Source organism: Aethina tumida, chromosome 6 (assembly GCF_024364675.1).
Source record: "Aethina tumida isolate Nest 87 chromosome 6, icAetTumi1.1, whole genome shotgun sequence".
Lineage (NCBI taxonomy): Eukaryota > Metazoa > Arthropoda > Insecta > Coleoptera > Nitidulidae > Aethina > Aethina tumida.
In genome coordinates, this window is record NC_065440.1 from 13,505,099 (window position 1) to 13,520,687 (window position 15,589).

General features: G+C 26.6%; 2 protein-coding genes across 3 annotated transcripts in view; one reads left to right on the forward strand and one right to left on the reverse strand.

Moving 5' to 3' along the window:
• Positions 1–14,882, reverse strand: part of LOC109603033 (zinc finger protein castor homolog 1-like) — a 61,511-nt gene extending 46,629 nt beyond the window's left edge. The window contains exon 1 of one of the 2 annotated variants that reach the window (XM_049968418.1): positions 14,320–14,882. The gene's annotated coding sequence lies outside the window, so the exon portion shown is untranslated. The remainder of the gene's footprint in view (positions 1–14,319) is intronic. The other variant, XM_049968417.1, reaches the window with a different exon arrangement.
• Positions 1–15,589, forward strand: part of LOC109603027 (uncharacterized) — a 169,566-nt gene that overhangs the window by 50,051 nt on the left and 103,926 nt on the right. The window lies entirely within an intron of this gene.

Consider the following 15,589-nt stretch of genomic DNA (forward strand, 5'->3'; position numbering starts at 1 on the left):
TTAAACACTCAAAGAATATGAACAAAGATTAAATTGTTTCTTTAAGGAGTTCATGAATTTTTTCCATAAAAATATTCCTAATTAATTAAAGAAAAAAGTGAAGTAATACTGAATATGAAAAAAGTTGTTCATTTAAGGTTCTTTCATGAAAATGTTTCCTTCTAATTGTTTAAACAGACTTTAAAGAACATGAATAATAAATAAACAAAGTGGTGTGTGTCGAAGAAGGAAAGAGAAAAAGAAATCAATTGGGAAAGTGCAATTAAAAAAGGAAAAATGAATGGGGTTTCGTAAAGCGGGCTCGACAAAGAATTCAGGTGAAACTCAGAAATATTTCCAGCAATGAATACGTTAAACTATTTAAGGCACCACAAATTATTATGCTCGCGATGTACACGAAAAACAATGGTGGAGTTAGTGCAATTTCAGCAATACCAAAATGATACGTTAACAGAAAATTAAATTCGTGTTATTTCGTTATTTCGTCCCAAGATTCTTCGCGTGTTAATATTTGTTTTCGTTACACAATATCCACACATTTATCGCGGATTTTGATACTGACATCCTCCTCAAAATATGTGGGTGCCGCAACAGATAAACGCGTTCAAATTCATTATTTTCCGATAAAACTGCTGTGAATGTACGGTTTTTATTGTACATTTAAAAATGTTATTTATATGCAAATGCACCGGCTACCGATTCCGATCGTTACATTCGAAAAATGTAATATTAGATAAGATCGACTCTCTCTCCAAGTGGATTCGGACCCCGACTATATTTATATTTTTAGGAAGTCGTCGGAGACAAATTTTACAAGAACCGGTTCCACCACGTACGTACAAACCCATTCGACGGGCACGATCCACACTTTTACAAACCATTAAAATTAGATCATGCATTTTTATTTGTTCATTCATCATTCACTGTTTGAAACAAAGAAATTATTTGCTTTGTTCACGTGAAAATTAATGGAAAAATATTGGTTCTTAAGAAATAGTCAAACGAAGATCAAACAAACAATGTGTTTACATAAAATCAAGTTATTTTACAGTTAGGAACCTTTCCAGTTTCTTCCATGAAGATGTCAATAATCATTTTATGTATTTATTATTTTCTAGTTCTTACAAGTGTTCTAGCTAAACCTAAAATGTTTACTTAAGCAATCTTTTCTGTTTTGTCCATAAAAATGTCTAAAATTAATACAGTAATTATTTTTTTCAGTTCTTATAAGTGGCTGAACATTTTCATAATGTTTGAATATTCGAATAACATGAACAAAGATTAAGTTGTTCCTTTAAGAAATTCTATCAATTTCTAACTAAAACTGAAATGTTCACTTAAGAAATCTTTTCTGTTTTGTCCATAAAAATGTTTAAAATTAATACAGTAATTATTTTTTTCAGTTCTTATAAGTGGCTGAACATTTTCATAATGTTTGAATATTCAAATAACATGAACAAAGATTAAGTTGTTCCTTTAAGAAATTCTATCAATTTCTAACTAAAACTGAAATGTTCACTTAAGAAATCTTTTCTGTTTTGTCCATAAAAATGTCTAAAGTTTATTTTTTTCAGTTCTTATAAGTGGCTGAACATTCTCATAAGTGTTTGAATATTCAGATAACATGAACAAAGATTAAGTTGCTCCTTTAAGGAATTCTATCAATTTCTAACAAAAACTAAAATGTTCACTTAAGAAATCTTTTCTGTTTTGTCCATAAAAATGTCTAAAATTAATACAGTGCTTATTTTTTTCAGTTCTTATAAGTGGTTGAACATTCTCATAAGAGTTTGAATACTCAAATAACATGAACAAGGATTAAGTTGTTCCTTTAAGAAATTCTATCAATTTCTAACAAAAACTAAAATGTTCACTTAAGAAATCTTTTCTGTTTTGTCCATAAAAATGCCTAAAATTAATACAGTACTTATTTTTTTCAGTTCTTATAAATGGCTGAACATTCTCATAAGTGTTTGAATATTCAGATAACATGAACAAAGATTAAGTTTTTCCTTTAAGGAATTCTATCAATTTCTAACAAAAACTAAAATGTTCACTTAAGAAATCTTTTCTGTTTTGTCCATAAAAATGTCTAAAATTAATACAGTGTTTATTTTTTTCAGTTCTTATAAGTGGCTGAACATTCTCATAAGTGTTTGAATATTCAAATAACGTGAACAAAGATTAAGTTGTTCCTTTAAGAAATTCTATCAATTTCTAACAAAAACTAAAATGTTCACTTAAGAAATCTTTTCTGTTTTGTCCATAAAAATGTCTAAAATTAATACAGTGCTTATTTTTTTTCAGTTCTTATAAGTGGCTGAACATTCTCATAAGTGTTTGAATATTCAGATAACATGAACAAAGATTAAGTTGTTCCTTTAAGAAATTCTATCAATTTCTCACTAAAACTAAAATGTTCACTTAAGAAATCTTTTCTGTTTTGTCCATAAAAATGTCTAAAGTTTAATACAGTATTTATTTTTTTCAATTCTTATAAGTGGCTGAACATTTTCATAAGAGTTTGAATATTCAGATAACATGAACAAAGATTAAGTTGTTCCTTTAAGGAATTCTATCAATTTCTAACTAAAACTAAAATGTTCACTTAAGAAATCTTTTCTGTTTTGTCCATAAAAATGTCTAAAATTAATACAGTACTTATTTTTTTCAGTTCTTATAAGTGGCTGAACATTCTCATAAGTGTTTGAATATTCAAATAACGTGAACAAAGATTAAGTTGTTCCTTTAAGAAGTTCTATCAATTTCTTCTATGAAAGTGTTCAAAATTAATTAATGAAAACCTAGAGGTAGTACTTTTACAGTTCTTATAAATGGCTGAACATTCAAAGAACATGAATAAGTTGTTTCTTTAGGATGAAATTGATATAACTTCTTAAAAAGAGTAACTTAACTTTGTTCAAGTTCTTTGAACATAACTAAAAAACAAGGACTACTTCACTGCTTTCTTTAAATAATTAGGAACATTTTCATGTAACATTAACAATGTTTTCATTTCATCTAACATTGTCAATGTTCCTTGAATATTCAACTGTTTGTAATAACTGTAACTTCAATAGAAAAAATTAATAAAATTTCTTAAAGGGACAAATTAATTTTGGTTTAATGTTCCCCGATTTTATGCGGTTCGGTTGAGGCGAAAGACACCGATAAAAATGTTCACGCGGTGCGACCATCGACATCGTTTCGGTCCCGTAAAAACCGATTCGAAAATTCCACCGGTCGCATTTCCATAATTTTAATATTAGGCCTGATTTACATAAGTTCTTCAATTTTTTCGGATTAACGCCGTCCTTATTTGTATGTTTTTTTACTTCAATTAAAATTCAAACAAGTCCCATTTTCCCGTCTCACGTGACCGTTATTTATATTCATGTCCCCCGTCCATCCCGACGACCCCGAACCAAACTGCATCCATCGACGAGATTAATTATGATTTGTGCGCCCGAAAGAACAATGCGCATAGATTTTTACGATATTTCCCAAATTAAACTCACGAAATAATGGGGTGGCGAACGCATTAGAACGCACAAAAGGGTGCGTCAGTGCAACCCCATCGCAGTATAAAGTTTCTCGCATTCAATAGAAGGTTTTTTATATTTTAAAATCGAATTTCAAGGGTTGCAGCGTACGACCCAGATGTTCTTATGCAAATTTTTCGAACCCCACACGATTCGGGGCTCGACCAATGCACGAATGGGTCCGTGGACGGCTGAAAGTTGACCAGTAACTCGTTGGTCTGTTGCGGGACAGTTGGGGCACATAATTCATAAGTCTAAATTACAAATTTTTTGGTCACTATTCAATTTTAACTCAATTTTTCACTGTCTCTCATTCTCTCGACCAGTTCTTTCGGATCTGTATGAATTTATTTTTTAGTCTTTTTTTGTTCGGGCACAAAAGGCTCAAGCAAACCGAACTTTGGGGTTAACTGGCATTTGCATACGTGCCACTTTATTATGTACACTTTTTTTTATTATTATTATTTGTGCGTTGTAAAACTAGACGAAAGCAACGAATTTTATTTGAACACCTGCGATGAAAAAAATTTGAATGATCGAATGAATACTTGTTTTGTCCCGGATAATGAAGGCCTTTGTGCTGAAGGAATGAAAGAAACAAATATGGAAAAGACTACGTTAAACCGCTTTTGACAATTTTACAAGTGACTGATTATTCAAAAAATATGAACAAGGATTAAGTTGTTCATTTAAGATGTTTTGCCATGAAAATATCCCTAATTAATTAAAGGAAACTGTGAAGTAGTACTTGTTTTTTCAGTACTTATTAGTTGCTGAACACTCAAAGAACTCAAAGAAGATGAACAAAGATTAAGTTGTCCATTCAAGAAGTTTTATCAATTGCTTCCATGAAAATATTCCTTGTTAATTAAGGAAAACAGAGAAATAGTACTTGTTTTTTCAGTTCTTGTAAGTGGCTGAACATTCAAAGAACATGAACAAAGAGAAGTTGTTCCTTTAGGAAGTTTTACCAATTTCTTCTATTAAAATGTTACTAGTTAACTAAGGAAAACAGTGAAGTAGTACTTATAAATGGCAGAACATTCAAAGAACATGAACACAGATATTTAGAAGTTTCATCAATTTCTTCCATGAAAATGTTCCCAATTAATTAATAAAAACAAGGAAGTATTACTTGTTTTTTCAGTTCTTATGAGTGACTGGACATTCAAAAAACTTGAACAAAGATTAAATGGTTCATTTAAGAAGTTTTACCAATTTCTTCCATAAAATGTTATTAGTTAATTAAGGAATAGAGGGAAGTAAAACTTGTTTCTTCAGTTCTTATAAGTGGCTGAACATTCAAACAATATGAATACAGATTAAATTGTTCCTTTAAGAAGTTTTACCTATTTCCTCCATGAAAATGTTCCTAATTAATTAATTAATAATTATTTTATTAGGAATATAAAAAACAGTTTTCGAAAATCATTTATCTTAATAAAAACAGCATAATTTAACAATTTATAAATCAACAATATTTTTATGGCTTTATTAAAGACAAGTTTATGGCTATTTAAATATTAACAACGTTTAACAATTTGACAGCCCAATAATTTTTATTGTTTTATGCCTTCGCCTGACGGAATTTGGGCAACCGAACGCTCGAAAAACTAAATAAACAATAAAAAACGATTGTTTTTGCAACATTCGATCTAGCAAGAAATACGATTTGAATATGAGACGGCTTAGAAAAAAATCTGCGCGACCGCACCTTCGAACACAGCCATACGAGAGCTGAAACAATATGGCCTATAAATATTTATAAGCCAGCGGCGATGATAAAAATTCGTAATTGCCCCGTTGCAGGAAATTGACATCGATATTTATTCTAAATGAAACAATTGTCCGACCATTAAAGTCCACGTTCAATCAAAACGTTGTTCTCGATGTATTTTATTCATTTGCACTGAAAGGACTTTGGATGGGTTTTTGCAGGTTTTGCGGTTTTTCAGCGGGAATGTTTGTTCGACGTTTGTTTTTCCCATGGAAGTTTATATGGATTTTTTAATAATTTTACTAATTTGTCGAAAACTGGTTAATTGTTTCTGTTACCATTTCATTTCTTCTTCTTTTTTTTCAGAATAAATTTGTTTTTATAGCTTGAAAAGTGTATTTATTTCATCTTTCAATTCATTTTGTCACAGATGTCCTGAATTAAACTAGAATTACTAATTAGGGGTCCAAAAATAATTTATAAGTCAGGAAATTATTAAAAATATTCTAAAATATCTGTAATTAGTCACAATTTTCACAAATTATTTTTTGAAAATTATAAAAAAATGGCATAAATAAACATTTTTTATATTTTATATTAAATTATTGAGAATAATTAACAAATTAATAATAATTTCTAAAAATGCACTGAAAATTTTGTGATTTTATTTATTTAATAATTAAAAAAATAAATAAATAATAATTTGACAATGTTTTATAATATTTTTTGAAAATATATTAATATTAATTTTTTAAAATTTAAAATTAATATTAATATCTTAAATTCTTTGAAGATTTTGTGATTTCTAGTAGAAATTAATTTATAATTCTGTAAATTATAAAATGTAATGTATTACTGTGTAATTTTTCAGAATTTGGTAAAAAATTAAAATTAAAATAAATAAATAAATAAATAAATAATATTTAAAAATATATTTTGAAAATACATTACAAAAATTATAAAAAATAATTAATTTATAATTAAATTTGAGACAAATTAATGATAATTGTCAACTATAATTAATAACTTATATTAATATCTAAAATTTTGAGATTTTTAATAGAAAATAACAATTTTTGTGGTCATACAAATTTAAATTTAAAAAATAATAAATAGTAATTTGCCAATATTTTAAAATATTTTTTGAAAATAGTACAAAAATTAAAAAAAAAAATAAATAATTTTTAATTGTATTTAAGATAAATGAATAATATCAATTAATAAGTTAATATTAATATCTAAAAATTCTTTTTGTAATTTTTAATAGAAATTTAATCATAATTATTAAAATATCTGTTATTTATCACAATTTTTGTTTTTCATACAAATTTAAAATTAAAAAATAAATAAATAATAATTTGTCAATATTTTAAAATTTTTTGAAAATTGTACAAAAATTATAAAAAATAAATTATTTTTATTATTTTATTTAAGATAAATTAATAGTAATTGTTAACTATAATTAATAAATTAATATTAATATCAAAAAAATGATCTGAAGATTTTGTGATTTTTAGAAGAAATTAATTTATAATTCTGTAAATTATAAAAAGTACATTAAAATATCTGTAATTAATCACAATTTTTCTTGTTATAAAAAATAATAGTTTGCAAAAATTTCAAATTATTTTTTGAAAATTATAAAAAAAATGGCATAAATAAACAATTTTCAAAAAGTATTTATAAAAAATAAAAAGTAATTAATTAATAAAAGAAATTTAATCATAATTATTAAAATATCTGTAATTTATCACAATTTTTGTTTTCCATACAAATTTAAAATTAAAAATAATAATAATAATAATTTGTCAATATTTTAAAATTTTTTGAAAATTGAACATAAATTATAAAAAATAAATGATTTTTAATTGTATTTAAGATAAATTAATAGTAATTGTTAACTATAATCAATAAATTAATATTAATATTTAAAAATTATCTGAATATTTTGTGATTTTTAGTAGAAATTAATTTATAATTCTGTAAATTATAAAAAGTACATTAAAATATCTGTAATTAATCACAATTTTTCTTGTTATAAAAAATAATAATTTGCAAAAAATGCAAAAAAAAGTATTTATAAAAAATAAAAAGTAATTAATTAATAAATTAATATAAACATTTAAAATATTTCTACAAATTTTAAAAAACATTTTTAATTTATTTGTAAAGTATAATTTATATAAAAATTTAAATATTTATCATTAAATCATAATTTTTAATAATTAATACATCAATAAATTTAGAAAATACTTTCAGCAAATCGTCGATTCATGCAAAATAAAAACACGTTGATCCGCCTCGAAACCGTTAATGGACGAAATAAATCGAAATAAACGTAAAAAAGCAAAAATAATCGGCCGGGGAATGTTTCGGTGAAAAATCGCCCGCGCATAAAAAATGTTATCCGCCGTCACTTAAGCAGTTTTAAGGGGGCATTCCGTAAGTTGGTTCGAAAACATGTTAAACAACTCGGAAATTTCAAATAAAACGAGCCGTTTTGAACAACCCATTCGAATTTCGGATTTAAGATCGTTTTCGTTTCGCTTTTTATTACGGGCCCCCCTCCCTCCCTCCCTGCGTTCGTCGTTTTTCCCCTCGGCCGTCGTGGAACTGGTTTTTAGTGACTTAATTTCTCGGATTGTTCGGGAAACGAACGAAAATTTTAGTGTTTTCGGCCCCTCCACCCTTTGGTTTTATTGTTCGGCCTTTACCGGAGATTTTATCGGGAACTATTTAAGTAGCCTTAAGTATTTTAAGCCGCTTTCTTGTCGGTTTTTAACTGGGCATTGTAAAATTTTAATTTATCGGGCTTTTCGTCGGTTGTAAAACGTGGAATTCCGTGGATTCTTACACGCATTTTTCGTCCCACTTATCGTAAATACGATTAGAATCTTGGAACCAACGTCTGGGAGGGTCCCCCCTTTAATTATCATAATTTAATTGACTCTAACTAAATTCAATAATGATCGTCTGAAGGTGAAAATTAAAACTGCCCGAAAATTCGCAATGTCATTTTTTTTTCTAACACCATAAAGTAAAGCCATTAACAATACAATTCAGTAATAATATTAATAAAAACAACATTCTTGTGTATTACTTGGCACCAAGGTAAATATGTAAATTGCAATTGTTCGAAAACCTACACACGGAAATTTAAATAAATTGAAAATTTATAACAATATGGGTTCGGCTGACTATTACAAAATGTGTTTTAATTGTTTTTAGATTTTAATTGCACAAGCTCGAAGTGACTGAACGATTGTTTCACCTATTCGGCAATTTTTTAAACAATGCTTTTGGAGTCTGTCGAAACATATTTTTTCTATATTAATTGATTTGCAGTTTTATTAAATAATATGATCCAAATTTTCTATTTTTAGATGAAAATAGGTCAGTATTATCGTCTTTGATGGAATTCATTTGATTTTTTATAAAATTTTGTTGAATTTTAAATATATTTTACTTAAACCAAAACTAAAGAATTAATTTTGAATAAAATATCATGTCAGGATAGATTTTAAATTCCTATAAAAAGGTTTTTTATATTATTGTTTTGTTATCTATTAATTCTGAACAATTAACAATTATTCAACTGTTTAGTACTTAAAAAATAAAGAAATGAATACAATGAAATGACCAAAAAAATTGTGACTAATGATTTTAGAGTACCTTCTATAATTTACAGACTTATAAATTAATTTCTACTAAAAATCATCAAAATTTTTAGATATTTTATTAATTAGTTAATTATAATTAATAATAATTACATATTTGTCATAAATACAATTAAAAATTGTTGGTTTTTCACTATTTTTTGTATAATTTTCTAAGATTTTATTGTAATATTCACAAAATATTTATTTTTATAATTTTAAAATTATATGACGAAAATTGTAACTAATTAGAAATATTTAAGAACACTTTTTTATTATTTATAGAATTATAAATTAATTTTTACCAGAAATCCTAAAAACTTCAGAGAATTTTCATTAATTTATTAATTATAATTAATAATATTTATTAATATGTCATAAACATAATTAAAAATTATTTGTTTTTTACAAATTTTTGTATAATTTTCTAAAAATATTTTGATATATTTACAAAATATTATTTTTTTTTTTTTTCATTTTAAATTTATATAACCATGAAAATTGTAACTAATTAGAGATACTAAAGAGCACTTTCTTATAACTTAATATTTACCAGAAATTTTAAAATCTACAGAGAATTTTAAGATATTTTCATTAATTTGTTAATTATAATTATTAATATGTCATAAACATAATTAAAAATTGTTTGTTACCAATTTTTGTATAATTTTCTAAGAATATTTTGAAAAATTTACAAAGTAATATTTTTTATTAATTTTAAATTTATTTGACCATGAAAATTGTGACTAATTAGAGATATTTAAGGGCACTTTTTTATAATTTACACAATTATAAATTAATATCTACCAAAAATTTCAAAATTTTCTGAAAATTTTCAGATATTTATATTAATTTGTTAATTATATTTAATAATAATTATTAATATGTCAAAAACATAATCAAAAATTGTTTGTTTTTACCAATTTTTTTTATAATTTTCTAAGAATATTTTGAAATATTCACAAAATATTATTTTTTTTTAATTTTAAACTTATATGACCATGAAAATTGTGACTAATTAGAGATATTTAAGGTCACTTTTTATAATTTACACAATTATAAATTAATATCTACCAAAAATTTCAAAATCTTCATAGAATTTTCAGATATCTTTATTAATTTATTAACATATTCAATAATAATTATTAATATGTCATAAACATAATTAAAAATTGTTTGTTTTTACCAATTTTTTTTATAATTTTCTAAGAATATTTTGAAATATTCACAAAATATTATTTTTTTTTTAAATTTTAAACTTATATAACCATGAAAATTGTAACTAATTAGACATATTTGAGAGCACTTTTTATAATTTACAGAATTATAAATTATTTTCTAACAGAAATTTCAAAATCTTCAGAGAGTTTTCAGATATTTTTATTAATTTGTTTTTTACCAGTTTTTGTTTATTTTTTAAGAATATTTTGAAATATTCACAAAACATTATTTTTTTCATTTTAAATTTATATGATCATCAAATTGTGACTAATTAGGGACATTTAAGAACACTTTTATAATTTATAGAATTATAAATTAATTTCTACCATAAATCTCAAAATCTTCAGAGAAATTTTAGATATAATTATTAATTTATTAATTGTAATTAATAATTATAAAGAAATTGACAAAAATAACAATTTTTTATATGTATATATTTTTTTAAATTTCACTTTTTTCACTAAAAATCCAGTTTTGAAATAATTAAATTTATTAAACTAATTAAAACGTAGAACTATAATATAATATATTGTTGCTTGACAAAAACAAACAATACCAAATATTAATTTTTACATTATAATTAGAAAAATAATAATTTTGTTGTTGAAAGTCCCAAATCGATTAGAAATTCGACAAAACGAATGTAACGAAAATCATTTTAATTACGTAATTAATTTGAACACGTTTAAAATTTATGCCAAAATTATTCCAGTGCCACAAAACGGGCCTGCACTTTTGTGTGCAATCGTCCCAAAATAAATATTAATTAAAACACTCACATAAATTAAACCGTGCTAAAGATGCGACAGTTTCACTTTTCGGCTGATAACTGAACGGCAACGTGACGGTAACTAAAAAACCTTTGCGCCGACCGTCCCGACAAATAAACATAAAACTTTTGTACACAATTACAAAATCCGTTTTACTGCCTTTTCCGCGTTTATTGGGACAATAATCGCGGCGCACCGTAAATTAACCATTTTTACAATGGCACGATTAATTAAGACGGATTAACGCAGGTTAATCTGCGGTCCCGGGAGCCTGTTCAATATTTACACGGTCGAAAATTTTCAGGCGCCGAGATAAGACGTTCGGTGACGGCGACGTTGGTGTGTGCGACACGCTCGATTTGTATTTATCCATATCAATTAAATTGGCCGCCTTATAAATGGCCGTCGAGGCAGCACAATTGAAAATATGCCTGTTGCAATGGAAAAAAATTAGTCTTGTACCCATTGTCATTGGATATGTCGGTCATTAATCAAAATAATGTTTCATTCAATGTCCGATCATTTATCAGTATTTATATGTGAAAAAATAAAAGTTAAACGTTCAGATGTACGGGCTGAAATGCGCCTGTGAGATCCGATTGGATGCTGCGGAACGACTGGCTTGGATGTTCCTCGACTACGGACGAATCGATCTATTGATTATTTTTAAAAGTGAATAATCGAAATTAATCATTGTGCTATTTGCGTTTTGTTCAATTGTTTGGCTTGGGACGTTCTCTAGAAGATTTTAAAACTTAAGACGTAGTTAGGGAGATGCTCAAACTGAAGGTTACAACCGAAATAAATCAATGTCAAGCTTTAAGGGATCATTAAGTTTCGGACAACTTATAAATAAATAAAATGGACATTTTTAGCTTGTTTATTTTGCCCACTCAATAATTTTCAAAATACTCTAACTGCTTTCACAGAATACTTTTTAAAAGGTCTTAATACTTCCCAAATTATTTCACTTCTAATAATGCTGAATATTTAGTGAATATTTTTATATGAAAGTTAATGTTTTCTTATAAAAAATGGGACATTTTTAAAGGAAACTTTTTCCAGAATTACTTTTTAAATATATTTAATACTTTCAGAATTATTTCACTTCTACTAGTTAAAATTGGGCTGAATATTTGGTAAATATTTTTTATACGAAAAGTTAATGTTCACGTATAAAAAATGAAGCATTTTTAAAGAAAAACATTTTGAAACTTTTTACTTTTTAAATATATTTAATACTTTCTGAATTATTTCACATCTATTTGTTAAAATTGGGCTGAATATTTGGTTATTATATTTTATACAAAAAGTCAGTATTTAGTTACAAAAATTGAAACATTTCTAAAGAAAAACATTTTGAAATTTTTCGAAGATCACTATTTAAATATATTTAATGCTTTCTGAATTATTTCAGTTCTACTTGTTAAAATTGGGCTGAATATTTGGTTAATATGTTTTATACAAAAAGTCAGTATTTAGTTATAAAAAATGAATCATTTCTAAAGAAAAACATTTTGAATTTTTTCGTAGAATCACTATTTAAATATATTTAATTAATACTTTCTGAATTATTTCACTTCTACTAGTTAAAAATGGGCTGAATATTTGGTTAATATTTTTTATACAAAAAGTCAGTATTTAGTTATAAAAATTGAAACATTTCTAAAGAAAAACATTTTGAAATTTTTCGTAGAATCACTATTTAAATATATTTAATACTTTCTGAATTATTTCACCTCTCTTAGTTAAAATTGGTCTGAATATTTGGTAAATATTTTTTTTACGAAAAGTCAATGTTTACATATAAAAAATAAAGCATTTCTAAAGAAAAACATTATGAAAATTTTCACCGATTCACTATTTATATTATATTTAATACTTTCTGAATTATTTCACTTCTACTAGTTAAAATTGGGCTGAATATTTGGTAAATATTTTTTATACGAAAAGTTAATGTTTACTTATATAAAATGAAACATTTCTAAAGAAAAACATTTTGAAATTTTTCCCAGATTTACTATTTAAATAATATTTACTACTTTCTAAATTATTTCACTTCTACTAGTTAAAATTGTGCTGAATATTTAGTTAATATTTTTTATACAAAATGTCACTGTTTACTTATAAAAAATGAAACATTTCTAAAGAAAAACATTTTGAAATTTTTCACAGATTCACTACTTAAATAAAATTTACTACTTTCTAAATTATTTCACTTCTTAAAATTGATCTGAATATTTAGATAATATTTTATATACAAAATATCACTGTTTACTTATAAAAAATGAAGCATTTCTAAAGAAAACTTTTAGAAAAGTGTCGCAGAATCAATCCGTAAAAGCTTTTGTTACTTTTTAAACTATTTCTCTTCGATTAATTAAAATAATATTGAATATTTTTATATAAATAATGAAATCACTTTTTAAAATACTTGAATAGTTTTAAAAGTACTTTTACCAAATAAAATAATACTGAACTAACAAAACTAAATTATTGCTGAGCAATACAAACAATAATTTCTATATGGAAAATTAAACATTGTAAAAATGTGTCAATTATAATGAAACATATTCGGAATGTTTTTGGTGAAATCACTTTGTATAAACATTTCTAGTTGTTCCTAAAGTAAGGAGCTTTGAAGCTTTTAAATAAACTTTATCAAACATTTATTGAGCTTTTTTAATACGTTAAATAACTTCTAAAAGTATCAACAATATTGTTTATAATGGTCAGAAGAAGCACGATTTGTTATTTATTTATCGATGGCGCATCAATTCTTAAAGCTTTTCAGAGTCGTTTCAGGAGAAATCCATAAACAACTTTGGATCTTGGATTGAGGTCAATTCCGAACTTTTCGAATCTCATTAATGTCAACTTTTTACTGTTCTTTTTATTCTCAAATCACTTTTTAGTTGCTGAAGCTTTTTAAGCTTTTGAAGGAGACGTACTGAAGGTGATTTTAGGAACGTTTCAGAAGTTTTACTAAAGAATAAAGTTGTTTAACTTAACTTCTTAGAAAGAGGTGTTCTTTTGTTGTTTTAGTGGCAACTTTGTTTGTGTTAATAAATGGAGTTGTTTCAGAAGCTCATTTCAGGAGTTTTTTGATATTTTTTAAGCCTGAAAGTGCCTTCTTTTAGTTTTAGTTTCAGGAACGTTGTTTCCTGACTAAAAAACTTGTTTATAGTACAAAATTAATGGACATAACTCTTGAAAGTTCTTGAAAGAGTGTTCCAGAAACTGAAAGTTGTTCTAGAAATTAGTTTGTGTTGCTCAGATTATTTTAATTTAGTTTTATTTGGTAATTAGATATTAAATTTGATAAACTAGTCCGGCCTGAAAACTGCGCAATTTCCGGAGCCCCCTCCGAATAAACGATAAACACAATTTTTGTTTTATTTTAATAAATATACCTCAAGATCGTCCGAACTTCTGATGGGCCGTCATCTCCTCTCCACACTCACACCAAAATCAAAATGCATCAACAACCACCACAAAACCAAATAATAATAAAATAAAATATATAAAACAATCCGAATGTAACTGTCAAATCCAAAACCACTGGTCACAACAACAAACGATGATCAAAGCAAATAAATAATCCAGTGAACAAATGACGGTCCAATAACAAAACGTAGACGACTAAACAATAAAAACGTAAACTGTAAAAGCGATTGCGGATGGCGTGAAAGAAGCGCGCAAAAACTGAAAAAGGCGAAAATCCAATAAAAACGGATGTCGGGGCGCCGCTTCGGGAGCAGCGAGCGTCGTGCAGCGACTGAAACGTGCCGCCGATACAGCGCGTCCCCTACTCCGTGTAAGCGGGACGGGGCCGCCCCACCACCGCCTCGGGTCGCCGATGAGCCGGGCTACAAAAATTTCAGTAAATAGGAAACGCCCGATTGGTCGGCGAATTAAACAATTTACGGAACAGGGGGGGCCCCCGGGTGTCCGAGGCCGCACGTCGTCGTCGTCGTCGGTCGTACGCGTCGCCCTACGTCGACGCCGGCGGGTTGCGTCGGCTTTTATTTTTGTTTTATTTATTTTTTTTTTTTTTTTCATTTTTGCGGCCGATGTGCTTTGGGTTTTGCGGCGGGGCGATGTTACGGTTGAGCGGTGGAAAAGTTGGGATATTGTTTACAGGAAGTCGCCAATGAGTAGATTAAATAACGTACCAATTTGTATTTGCCGTCGATTTGTAACTGATTTTTCAACTGTTATTGATTGTAACGAGTTGGTTTATTAAGTGTTATTCTCTTTCTTATGTTGTTTGATGAGAATAAAGGAAACACGTCAATGAGATGATCGTCCAAAATTATGACTTATTAGTTGTTATTCTCTTTCCTTTTATGTGTATGGATAATTACATGAAATATGACTATGAGGTGTTGATAGAAGCTTCTCATTTATTAGTTATTATTCTCTTTCCAATAATGTTTGATGAAAGTTAAAAGAAATATGTCATTGAGATAATCGTCCAGAATTTTTGATTTATTAGTTGTTATTCTTTGTCCTCCTATGGCTGAGGAGAATTATATGAAACCTGTCTATGAGTTCATCATCCAACTTCTAATTTATTAGCTATTATTCTCTCTTCACTGATATTTGTTGAAAATTATATGGAACGTGAGAATGAGTTGACAATGTCTGAATCTTTGGATTCAGTGGTTAGTATTGTATTTT